Below are 12,851 nucleotides of genomic sequence, written 5' to 3' on the forward strand. Positions count from 1 at the left end.
TCAACTCATACTGGTCAGAATTGCCATCATCAAAAGTCTATAAACAGTAGGAGAGGGTGTGAGGAAAAGGGAACACTATTGCACTGTTGGTGGGAATGTAAATTCATACAGCTACTATGGAAAACAGTATGGAGATTCCTTAAAAAACTAGGAATAAAACCACCATATGACCCAGCAATCCCACTCCTAGGCATATACCTGAGGAACCAAATTTGAAAAAGACATGTGTATCCCATTGTTCATTGCAGCACTATTTACAATAGCTAGAATATGGAAGCAACCTAGATGTCCATCAACAGAAGAATGGATAAAGAAGCTGTGGTACATATACGCAATGGAATATTACTCAGCCATAAAAAGGAATGCATTTGAGTCAGTTCTAATGAGGTGGATGAACCTAGAGCCTATTATACAGAGTGAAGTGAGTCAGAAAGAGAAAGATAAGTATCATATACTAACACATATACAGAATCTAGAAAAATAATACTGAAGAATTTATTTTCAGGGCAGCAATGAGAAACGGACATATAGAATAGACTTATGGACATGGGGAGAGGGTAGAAGAGGGTGAGATGTATGGAGAGAGTAACATGGAAGCTTATATTACCATGTGTAAAATAGATAGCCAACAGGAATTTTCTGTATGGCTCAGGAAACTGGAACAGGGGTTCTGTATCAACCTAGAAGGGTGGGATGGGGAGGGAGATGGGAGGGAGGTTCAAAAGGGAGGAGATATATGTGTACCTATGGCTGATTCATGTTGAGGTTTGACAGAAAACAACAAAATTCTGTAAAGCAATTATCCTTCAATTAAAAAATGAATAAATTAAAAAAAAAAAAAGAAAACAGATTGTTGTGTAGGAGGAGACTATTGCTGCCTCCCAGTCAACGTGTATGCTTTGGGCAGTCCTGAGTCCACCTTGTGACTCTAAAGCGCATGAAAATCCAGATTGGACCAAAGAAAAAACTCACATGCTATGTCAGGCATGGATGCATGATCTAAATCAGGTCATGATTAGGGACCATCAGTATGGAACTTCTGGAAAGAGTTGTTTTCTTTCCACTAGATTGCTAGGATGAAAGAGTAAGTGGGAAGCTTCTGTTGCTCATACTTGCCACAGTACGGATTGAGCCTTTCTGAGAGCACTGTGACAACAGAGCCCTAAAATGGAAAAGGATGTCCTGATAATCTTTTTGATCCCCTAGATCTAGCTATGCCTATAGCCAGATTTCCAGTTGAGCCACCATTTTACCTTATTTTTCTTAAACCAGTTTGAATGATAGTGGTGTCTTTAACCAAAAAGACTAGAAGATTCAGATTGAATCTTCCATAGTCCACTATATATTGTGAGTTATAGTAGATGATTTAAGAATAAGATAGCTTTACTAAGGTCCAGAGGGAATCATTGAGGCAATTAGCCTGAAAATTTAAAGGAAAATATCCTTAATTACTTATCTATTTCCCACTGAACTCTTTGCATGTTTAAAGTTATAAACAACCAAACAATATAACAATGACTAATGTTAATCTTGAGCAGACAAAAGAGGAAGAACAGCAAGATAAAGCATAAAGAACACTAGGTAAAGAGTGGGAAAATAAATTCTGCTGGGCAGGTTTAAATGTAAATATTCAAAAAGAATAAAGAGGAACTCTAATGGGGAGCTAGCTTTAATACACAAAAGTCTGGATCAGTAGACGTCCCAAGCCTACTTTGCTAAGCTTTTAGTTCCTCTCTGTTCTCCTTAATATATTTTTACATCTAAGTGATATCTTAATTATTTTTAATCATCAGCATGACTTCCTACAGACTTTTTTGTTTTAAATAATTTTTACAATATACTTGGTGATGAGAATTAGTAATTTACTTAGAGCTGGGATTGCCCCTATCTTTGCTATACAGGATTTATATAATTTGGGGGTTATCTATAATTATGTCTTAATGTTATGGAAGGCACATAAGGAGTCTCGGTGATATCTTTGTTTGACCTAGAGAAATTGGGAGTATCTGGATTCATCTGGGAACATTTTCTCAATTCTAAGTGGATAGAACTATAACAGTGTCAATCTTCCACAAGATAAGATCATTAGATGTTTGAAAAGAGGTGTCAAAATCTCCCCTCTATGTCTCTCTTGATAATTGGCCCCTCTGCTTTTTAATGGAATGTGGTTTATGAAGGTTATAGACGGGGAAAGAACTGGGAGTGGGTTGGAAAAGATGTTACTATATGTAAGGGAATTTAATATATATTATATATAATATGTATATTTTTATCTATCTATACATTTGTGTACCTACAGTAAAAAGGTGTGTTTGTGTGTGTGTATTGTGTATTACTCCCTTGGATAGAGTTTGTGATCTGACCTTGTCTACCGATGTACAATAGTATAAAGAAAATCTTTGAAGTTCCTGATAGCTATATGTGCCCCTTTTTTGTTGTTGTTCTAGTGACCTCTTCGAGGTCAAAACTACTGAGCACTGCCTGTTATTGGTAGCAGGTTCTATTCCTTGCTTTTTCTTTTTCTTTCTTTCTTTTTTTAAGCTAACTGGCTATATGACCTTGGGCAAAGTACCTTATTTATCTGTATATTTGCTTCAGAGATGTTTTCTGTAAATTTTTCATTCTCTGAGGATTTTTTTTAGGTCATTCTAATATTAACACCAGAAGTATTTGTGGCTGAAAAGCATGAGTAGTCATATTATTTCAGTTTCTTTAGCATTTTTCTCTTGCTTAATTATCTAATGTTGCTCTTCATATCCTTGGGGAACGCAGCATACTTCATTAATATGGACAGTTTAACGAGAGAGAAAACTGGATAATGAATCTATCATTCTGTGTGTTTATCAAGTAACATTCCAGTGTGTCATAGTGCCCTTTTTAGACATTTTGTTTATCTTTGATACACATTGTTCTTCACACAAATCCCACCTTGAGTTCGCTCACCTTGATGTTCTCCAAATTTGAACAGTAATAGGTCCCTTTAATGTTGCCACTTATTATAGAGATAGACCAGTTCCTGACAATAACCTATACAGATTAGTGACATATTTGAAAATAACATAGTGTTTCCTAGAAGAGTACTGTCTTCTGGATACATCATTGATTTTTTCCCCCTCCCACCATTCTGTTTTTAATCAAGTATACTGCAGATTTCTTATCAATATTATCAGAGACATGTGAGAAACCCAGCATTTTTTATGGAATATTTGTGTTGACTCTCTTCAAAAATGCAAGGGAAAAAAGAGATTCTGTACCTTCACACAGTCTTTCAAACAGAGTTAGAATACTAAAAAGTTGTTGCACAATTAAATGTTCTAGCTTTATCAACATTAATATTAATTAATAATCTTCAATATCAAAAAAGAAGATACACTTTCAAAATTAGTGTCACTGAATTAGACTCATAAATTAGTAATTATTAATATTATGACTTCAAGGTTATGAATGATACATATTTAAGGACAATTAATGAACAGAATCCTTCTGTGTATTTTATGCAAGTGTTAATATTAACTAGGATAATCCATCCTCTGTAGTAGACCTTAGCTTCATCAACATTTACTTTATGCAAAGTGGGACCTTATTGAATTCCTGCATTTTATATATGATGAAACTGACCAAAGGGTAAATGATTTGGTTAAAATCATATGGTGATGGAGGTAAGATAAGCTCACAGATTTCCTAATGATGACTTTTTTATTGAAAACTGAACTACAAATGAAGATCAATTCTTCCCATTCTTGGAACATTTTTAAATAGGTGTTTTTGGAGTCTCTCTTATTTAGTGTTTCAGTGACAAGTTGAAAACAATAGTCTCTAATTCAAAGACACAAAGATCAGTTTGTAACTAGGTTAGCAGAGATACCAGTCTAGGCTAGGTATTAGGGGTTTTTTCTTTAATATTGAAAGTTTCAGTGTTCAAAAATGAAATAGTCTTTAGCTCTTTTTGTTTTTATTCTGTATACTTGGGAAAGTTGCTCATATTTCTTCAGGTTTATAAAGACTGACAACTATTTTAATGGTTTTACATAAATGAAATAACAAGGAACTCGGGGGTGAATCTTTCAAAAAATGATTATAATATACAGACATAAAAATATGATTTAAATGTATCTTTTCTAGTGCTGTTGGTTTATATTGTGAATATTGCTAATTTAATTAGTACTTTATAGCTGGTGAATTCAGTACAATGTTTAAAATCATTTTTTATCTTTATGTGAATATCTGTGCCTGTGTGTTTTTATAGGATCTGTCTATGGTAAAGAAACTAATATGTATTCTAAAAGTTCATAAACATATTAAAAAATGAAAATATATAACTCAGTGAATTCCACAAAGTGAACATACCCATTGCACCAATGCTTAGATCAGAATAAAACTTTATCAGAACTCTTGAAACCCTCTTCATATATGATAATCACGATGGTATGATCATTCACCTAGAGACAGACATCCTGGAATGTGAAGTCAAGTGGGTCTTAGGAAGCATCACTATGAACTAAGCTAGTGGAGGTGAGGGAATTCCAGTTGAGATATTCCAAATCCTAAAAGATGATGCTGTGAAAGTGCTGCACTCAATATGCCAGCAAATTTGGAAAACTCAGCAGTGGCCATAGGACTGGAAAAGGTCAGTTTTCATTCCAATCCCAAAGAAAGGCAATGCCAAAAAACAACTACCACACAGTTGGCACTCATCTCACACGCTAGTAAAATAATGCTCAAAATTCTCCAAGCCAGGCTTCAGCAATACGTGAACCATGAACTTCCAGATGTTCAATCTGGTTTTAGAAAAGGCAGAGGAACCAGAGATCAAATTGCCAACATCTGTTGGACAATCGAAAAAGCAAGCGAGTTTCAGAAAAACATCTGTTTCTGCTTTATTGACTATGCCAAAGCCTTTGACTGTGTGGATCACAATAAACTGTGGAAAATTCTGAAAGAGATGGGAATACCAGACCACCTGACCTGCCTCTTGAGAAACCTATATGCAGGTCAGGAAGCAACAGTTAGAGCTGGACATGGAACAACAGACTGGTTCCAAATAGGAAAAGGAATATGTTAAGGCTGTATATTGTCACCATGCTTATTTAACTTATATGCAGAGTACATCATGAGAAATGCTGGGCTGGATGAAGCACAAGCTGGAATCAAGAGTGCCGGGAGAAATATCAATAACCTCAAATATGCAGATGATACCACCATTATGGCAGAAAGTGAAGAAGAACTAAATGTCGCTTGATGAAAGTGAAAGAGGAGAGTGAAAAAGTTGGCTTAAAGCTTAACATTCAGAAAACGAAGATCATGGCATCTGGTCCCATCACTTCATGGGAAATAGATGGGGAAACAGTGGAAACAGTGGTAGTTTATTTTGGGGGGCTCCAAAATCACTGCAGATAGTGATTGTAGCCGTGAAATTAAAAGACGCTTACTCCTTGGAAGGAAAGTTATGACCAATCTAAAAAGCATATTAAAAAGCAGAGACATTACTTTGCCAGCGAAGGTCCATCTAGTCAAGGCTATGGTTTTTCCAGTAGTCATGTCTGGTTGTGAGAGTTGGACTGTGAAGAAAGCTGAGTGCTGAAGAATTATTGGTTTTGAACCTTGGTGTTGGAGAAGATTCTTCAGAGTCCCTTGGACTGCAAGGAGATCCAACCAGTCCATCCTAAATGAGATCAATCCTGGGTGTTCATTAGAAGGACTGATGCTAAAGCTGAAACTCCAATACTTTGGCCACCTGTTGGGAAGAACTGACTCATTTGAAAAGACCCTGATGCTGAGAAAGATTGAAGGTAGGAGGAGAAGGGGATGACAGAGGATGAGATGGTTGGACAGCATCACCAACTCAATGGACATGAGTTTGAGTAATTCCAGGAGCTGGTGATGGACAGGGAGGCCTGGCATGCTGCAGTCCATAGGGTCTCAAAGAGTCTGACACAGTTGAGTGGCTGAACTGAACTGAACTGATACCCAGAATCAACAATTCTCCTGGCTGCTATAATCATGAATTATTTTTGAATGGTTTTGAACTTTAAATGAATGGAGTCATGTCCAAGGTACCCTTTTGTGAATGGTCCATTCATTTATATTATATTTGTGAAGTTCATCCATATTGTCACACATGGTTGTAACTTGTTCATTTTCACTGTTGTGTATTCTATCTCATAAATATACCACAATTTATTTATCTGTTTTATTGTTGATGGACATTTAGGTTGTTTAGCTACATAAATATTGTGCTATGCCCACCATCTACAGGCTTTTTGGTGCACAAATATGTATGCATTTTTTTGGATAAATACATAAAAATGACATTATTGGTTCAAGTGTATTTGTATGTTCTGTTTTTATAAATACTGCTGAACAGTTTTCCAAAGCTGTATTTAATAACAGTGTGAAGATGATAGTTGTTCCTCAATTTCTCAATCCTTGGCATTGTCATCCTTTTAAGTATTACCTTTCTAGTAGTTACATAATATTATTTCATTGTGGTTTAAATTTGCATTTATTTGATAACTAAAAAGTTCAGCACTTTTCAAACATTTATTGAACATGCAGGTCTATTCTTTTCAAAGTTCTTATTCAACTTTTGTACTCATTTTTTTTTTCTATTTTATTCAGTTCAGTTAAATTCAGTTCAGTCACTCAGTCATGTCCGACTCTTTGCAACCCCATGAACCACAGCACGCCAGGCCTCCCTGTCCATCACCAACTCCCAGAGTCCACCCAAATCCATGTCCATTGAGTCACTGATGCCATCCAACAATCTCATCCTCTGTCGTCCCCTTCTCTTCCTGCCCTCAATCTTTTCCAGAATCAGGGTCTTTTCCAATGAGTCAGCTCTTCGCATCAGGTGGCCAAAGTACTGGAGTTTCAGCTTCAGCATCAGTCCTTCCAATGAACACCCAGGACTGATCTCCTATAGGATGGACTGGTTGGATGTCCTTGCCATCCAAGGGACTCTCAAGAGTCTTCTCCAATACCACAGTTCAAAAGCTTCAATTCTTTGGCTCTCAGCTTTCTTTATAGTCCAACATTCACAACCAGACATGACTACTGGAAAAACTATAGCCTTGACTAGACGGACCTCTGTTGGCAAAGTAATGTCTCTGCTTTTTAATATGCTGTTTACGTTGGTCATAACTTTCCTTCCAAGGAGTAAGCGTCTTTTAATTTCATGGCTGCAATCACCATCTGCAGTGATTTTGGAGTCCCAAAAACAAAGCCTGGCACTGTTTCCACTGTTTCCTCATCTATTTCCCATGAAGTGATGGGACCAGATGCCATGACCTTACTTTTCTGAATGTTGAGCTTTAAGCCAACTTTTTCACTCTCCTCTTTTACTTTCATCAAGAGGCTTTTGAGTTCCTCTTCACTTCTGCCATAAGGGTGGCGTCATCTGCATATCTGGGATTAATGATAATTCTCCCAGCAATCTTGATTCCAGCTTGCACTTCCTCCAGCCCAGCTTTTCTCATGATGTACTCTGCATATAAGTTAAATTAGCAGGGTGACTATTATACAGCCTTGACATATTCCTTTTCCTATTTGGAACCAGTCTGTTGTTCCATGTCCAGTTCTAACTGTTGCTTCCTGACCTGCATATAGGTTTCTCAAGAGGCAGGTCAGGTGGTCTGGTATTCCCATCTCTTTCAGAATTTTCCACAGTTTATTGTGATCCACACAGTCAAAGGCTTTGGCATAGTCAATAAAGCAGAAATAGATGTTTTTCTGAAACTGTCTTGCTTTTTCGATTGTCCAGAAGATGTTAGCAATTTAAACTCTTGCTCCTCTTCCTTTTCTAAAACCAGCTTGAACATCTGGAAGTTCATGGTTCACGTATTGCTGAAGCCTGGCTTGGATAATTTTGAGCATTACTTTACTAGCGTGTGAGATGAGTGCAACTGTGCGGTAGTTTGAGCGTTCTTTGGCATTGCCTTTCTTTGGGATTGGAATGAAAACTGACCTTTTCCAGTCCTGTGGCTACTGCTGAGGTTTCCAAATTTGCTGGCATATTGAGTGCAGCACTTTCACAGCATCATCTTTCAGGATTTGGAATATCTCAACTGGAATTCCATCACCTCCACTAGCTTTGTTCATAGTGATGCTTCCTAAGGCCCACTTGACTTCACATTCCAGGACGTGTGGCTCTAGGTCAGTGATCACACCATCATGATTATCTGGGTCGTGAAGATCTTTTTTGTACAGTTCTTCAGTGTATTCTTGCCACCTCTTCTTAATATCTTCTGCTTCTGTTAGGTCCGTACCATTTCTGTCCTTTATGGAGTCCATCTTTGCATGAAATATTCCCTTGGTATCTCTAATTTTCTTGAAGGGATCTTTAGTCTTTCCCATTCTATTGTTTTCCTCTATTTCTTTGCATTAATAGCTGAGGAAGGCTTTTTATCTCTCCTTGCTATTCTTTGGAACTGTGCATTCAAATGGGTATATCTTTCTTTTTCTCCTTTGCTTTTCACTTCCCTTCTTTTCACAACTCAGACAGCCATTTTGCTTTTTTGCATTTCTTTTTCTTGGGGATGGTCTTGAATCCTGTCTCCTGTACAATATCACAAACCTCCATCTCTTGTTCATCAGGCACTCTATCAGATCTAATCCCTTAAATTTATTTCTCACTTCCACTGTGTAGTCATAAGGGATTTGATTGAGGTCATACCTGAATGGTCTAGTGGTTTTCCCTACTTTCTTCAATCTAAGTCTGAATTTGGCAATAAGGAGTTCATGATCTGAGCCACAGTCAGCTCCTGGTCTTGTTTTTTCTGATTGTGTTGAGCTTCTCCATCTTTGGCTGCAAAGAATATAATCAATCTGATTTCAGTGTCAACCATCTGGTGATGTCCATGTGTAGAGTCTTCTCTTGTGTTGTTGGAAGAGGGTGTTTGCTATGACCAGTGCATTCTCTTGACAGAACTCCATTAGCCTTTGCCCTTCTTCATTCTGTACTCCAAGGCCAAATTTGCCTGTTACCCTAGGTGTTTCTTGACTTCTTACTTTTGCATTCCAGTCCCCTGTAACGAAAAGAACATCTTTTATGGGTGTTAGTTTTAGAAGATCTTGTAGGCCTTCATAGAACTGTTCAACTTCAGCTTCTTCAGCGTTACTGGTTAGGGCATAGACTTGGATTACTGTGATATTGAATGGTTTGCCTTGGAAACGAACAGAGATCATTCTGTCGTTTTTTATATTGCACCCAAATAGGGCATTTCAGACTCTTTTGTTGACTATTATGGTAACTCCATTTCTTCTAAGGGATTCCTGCCCACAGTAGTAGACATAATGGTCATCTGAGTTAAATTCACCCATTCCAGTCCATCTGAGTTTGCCAATTCCTAGAATGTTGATGTTCACTCTTGTTATCTCCTGTTTGACCACATCCAATTTGCCTTGATTCATGGACCTAACATTCCAGGTTCCTATGCAATATTGCTCTTTAAGTCACATCCACAACTGGGTGTTGTTTTTGCTTTGGCTCCATCCCTTCATTCTTTCTGTTTTATTACTATCATTATTTTTTTTGCAGAAGACCTTTTATATATGCTCTCTAAAAATTTTACATATTTTACAAATAACTTTTCATGCTCTGTGGCTTACCTTATAAATACTTCTTTAATGAACGGAGGTGCTTAATTGTAATGTAGTTTACTTCATCAATCTTTTCCTTTACAGTTAGTGCTTCCTGTGTCCTGTTTAGAAAATCTTTGACTACTCTAAAGCTACAAAAATATTTTCCAGTGATATATCCTAGATCTCTATGGTGCATCTTTTGTATTTAGATCTACAGTTGTATCAAGTAGTCACATATGTGTGAGACACAGTTCCTATTGTCTTTTGTTGGTATATCTGTTTGTCCTTAGACCAAAATCTGCTATCTTAATTACTGTCATTTTTCATAGATCTTCATGTCTGGTAGTATAAGTCCTCCAGCTTTGTATTCTTCAAGTTATTCCTGGAGGGAGAATTCTGGGAAGGTGGCAGAGTAGGAAACATCAAGAATCTGTCTCCCAACCTAGACAATAATACTAGTTGAATCTGTCTGATGTAACTATTTTGGAACACTAGGGTGTACTGAAGGCTTGTATCCTTAAGGGTATGACTTGAATAATAAATTGTGGCTAATTTTGGTCCGTTTCAGCTCTTAGCACAGTTGCAGCTACACATCCTCCACCCTTAGTCCTGTAGCAGGCAGCTATGCAAGTGTTCCTGGAGCAACCTGCCCACAGCTTTCAGGAGCCAGAGTGAGCAAAAAGCACCTGGGAATCTGTATTCTGCTGCTTCTGATCACAGAGGTGCAGACAAAGGGGTAAGTGACCACTGTTGCTGTACCTCTCCTCATTTTTGCAACGCCTCCGCTTCTGAATGAAGTGACTCCCGGGGCATTTTAGGGCCCTTCCTCCTTCCATCTTTCTTTTTTATTTTTTTTTATTGAAGTATAATTGCTTTATAAAATTTTATTGTTTTCTGTCAAACCTCAGTATGAATCAATCATAGGTATACTTATATCCCCTCTCTTTTGAACCTCCCTCCCATCTCCCGCCCCATCCCACCCCTCTAGATTGATACAAAGCCCCTGTTTGAGTGTCCTGAAGCATACAGCAAATTCCCTTTGGAATTTTAACATATGGTATTGTAAGTTTCCATGTTACTCTTTCCATACATCTCACCCTCTTCTCCTCTCTCCCCATGTCCATAAGTCTATTCTCTATGTCTGTTTCTCCATTACTGCCCTGTACATAAATTCTTCAGTACCATTTTTCTAGATTCCATATATATGCATTAGAATATTATATTTATCTTTTTCCTGACTCACTTCACTCTGTATAATGGGTTCTAGGTACATCCACCTCATCAGAACTGACTCCAATGTGTTCTGTTAATGGCTGAGTAATATTCCCTTGTGTACCACAACTTCTTTATCCATTCAGCTGTTGAATGACATCTAGGTCGCTTCCATGTTCTAGCTATTGTCAATAATGCTGCAGTGAACAATGGGATACATGTGTCTTATTCAATTTTGGTTTCCTCAGGGTATATGCCTAGGAGTGGGATTGCTGGGTCATATAGTGATTCTATTCCTAGTATTTTTTTAAGGAATCTCCATACTGTCTTCCATAGTGGCTCTATCAAGTTACATTCCCACCAACAGTGCAAGAGCATTCCTTTTTCTTCACACCCTCTCCAGTATTTATTGTTTGTAGACTTTTTGATGATGGCCATTCTGATCAGTGTGAGGTGATATCTCATTATAGTTTTGATTGGCATTTCTCTAATAATGCACAATATTGAGCATCTTTTCATGTGTTATTAGCCATCTGTATGTCTTCTTTGGAGAAATGTCTAAGTCTTTTTCCCACTTTTTGATTGAGTTGTTTGTTCTTCTGGCATTGAGTTGTATGAACTGCTTGTATATTTTGGAGTCTAATCCTTTGTCAGTTATTTCATTTGCTATTATTTTCTCCCATTCTGAGGGTTGTCTTTTCATCTTGCTTATAGTTTCCTTTACTGTGCAAGAGCTTTTACATTTAATCAGGTCCCGCTTGTTTACTTTTGTTTTTGTTTCCATTACTCTAGGAGGGCATAGAGGATCTTGCTCTGATTTATGTCATCGAGTGTTCTGCCTATGTTTTCCTCTAAGAGTTTTATAGTTTGTGGTCTTAAATTTAGGTCTTTAATCCATTTTGAGTTTATCTTTGTGTATGGTGTTAGGAAGTGTTCTAATTTCATTCTTTTGCATATAGCTGTCCAGTTTTCCCAGCACCATTTATTGAAGAGGCTGTCTTTGCCCCATTGTATATTCTTGCCTCCTTTGTCAAAAATAAGGTACCCATAGGTGCATGGGTTTATTTCTGGACTTGCTATCTTTTTCTATTTGTCTATATTTCTGTTTTTGTGCCAGTATCATACTGTCTTGATGACTGAAGCTTTGTAGTATAATCTGATCAGGAAGGTTGATTCCTCCAACTCCATTTTCCTTTCACAAGACTGCTTTGGCTATTTGGAGTCTTTTGTGTTTCCATATAAAATTTGAGACTTTTTGTTCTGGTAATGTGATCACATTGAATCTGTAGATTGTGTTTGGTAGTGTAGTCATTTTCACAGTATTGATTCTTCCTACCCAGGAATCTGGCATCTGTTTATGTCATCTTTGATTTCTTTCATTAGTGTCTTATACTTTTCTGTATACAGTTCTTTTGTCTCCTTAGGTAAGTTTATTCCTAGATATTTAATTCTTTTTGTTGCAATGGTGAATGGGATTGATTCCTTAATTTCTCTTTCTGATTTTTCATTGTTAGTATATAGAAATGCAAATGATTTCTGTGTATTGATTTTGTATCCTGCAACTTTGCTAAATTCACTGATTAGCTCTAGCAATTTTTTGATACTATCTTTAGGGTTTTCTATGTACAGTATCATGTCATCTGCAAACAGTGAGAGCTTTACTTCTTTTCCGACCTGGATTCCTTTTATTTATTTTTCTTCTCTGATTCCTGTAGCTAGGACTTCCAAAACTATGTTGAATAACAGTGGTGAAAGTGGACAAGTGTCTTGTTCCTGATTTTAGGGGGAATGCTTTCAGTTTTTCACCATTGAGAATAATGCTTACTGTAGGCTTAACATATATGGACTTTATTATGTTGAGGTAGATTCCTTCTAGGTCCATTTTTTGAAGAGTTTTAATCATAAATGGGTGCTGAATTTTGTCAAAGCCTTTTTCTGTATCTATTGAGATGATCATATGGTTTTTATCTTTCAATTTGTTAATATGGTGTATCACATTGATTGGTTTGCATATATTGAAGAATCCTTGCATTCCTGAAATAAACCCAACTTGATCATCG

This window comes from Bos taurus, chromosome 22 (genome assembly GCF_002263795.3).
Source record: "Bos taurus isolate L1 Dominette 01449 registration number 42190680 breed Hereford chromosome 22, ARS-UCD2.0, whole genome shotgun sequence".
NCBI classification, from domain to species: Eukaryota; Metazoa; Chordata; class Mammalia; order Artiodactyla; family Bovidae; genus Bos; species Bos taurus.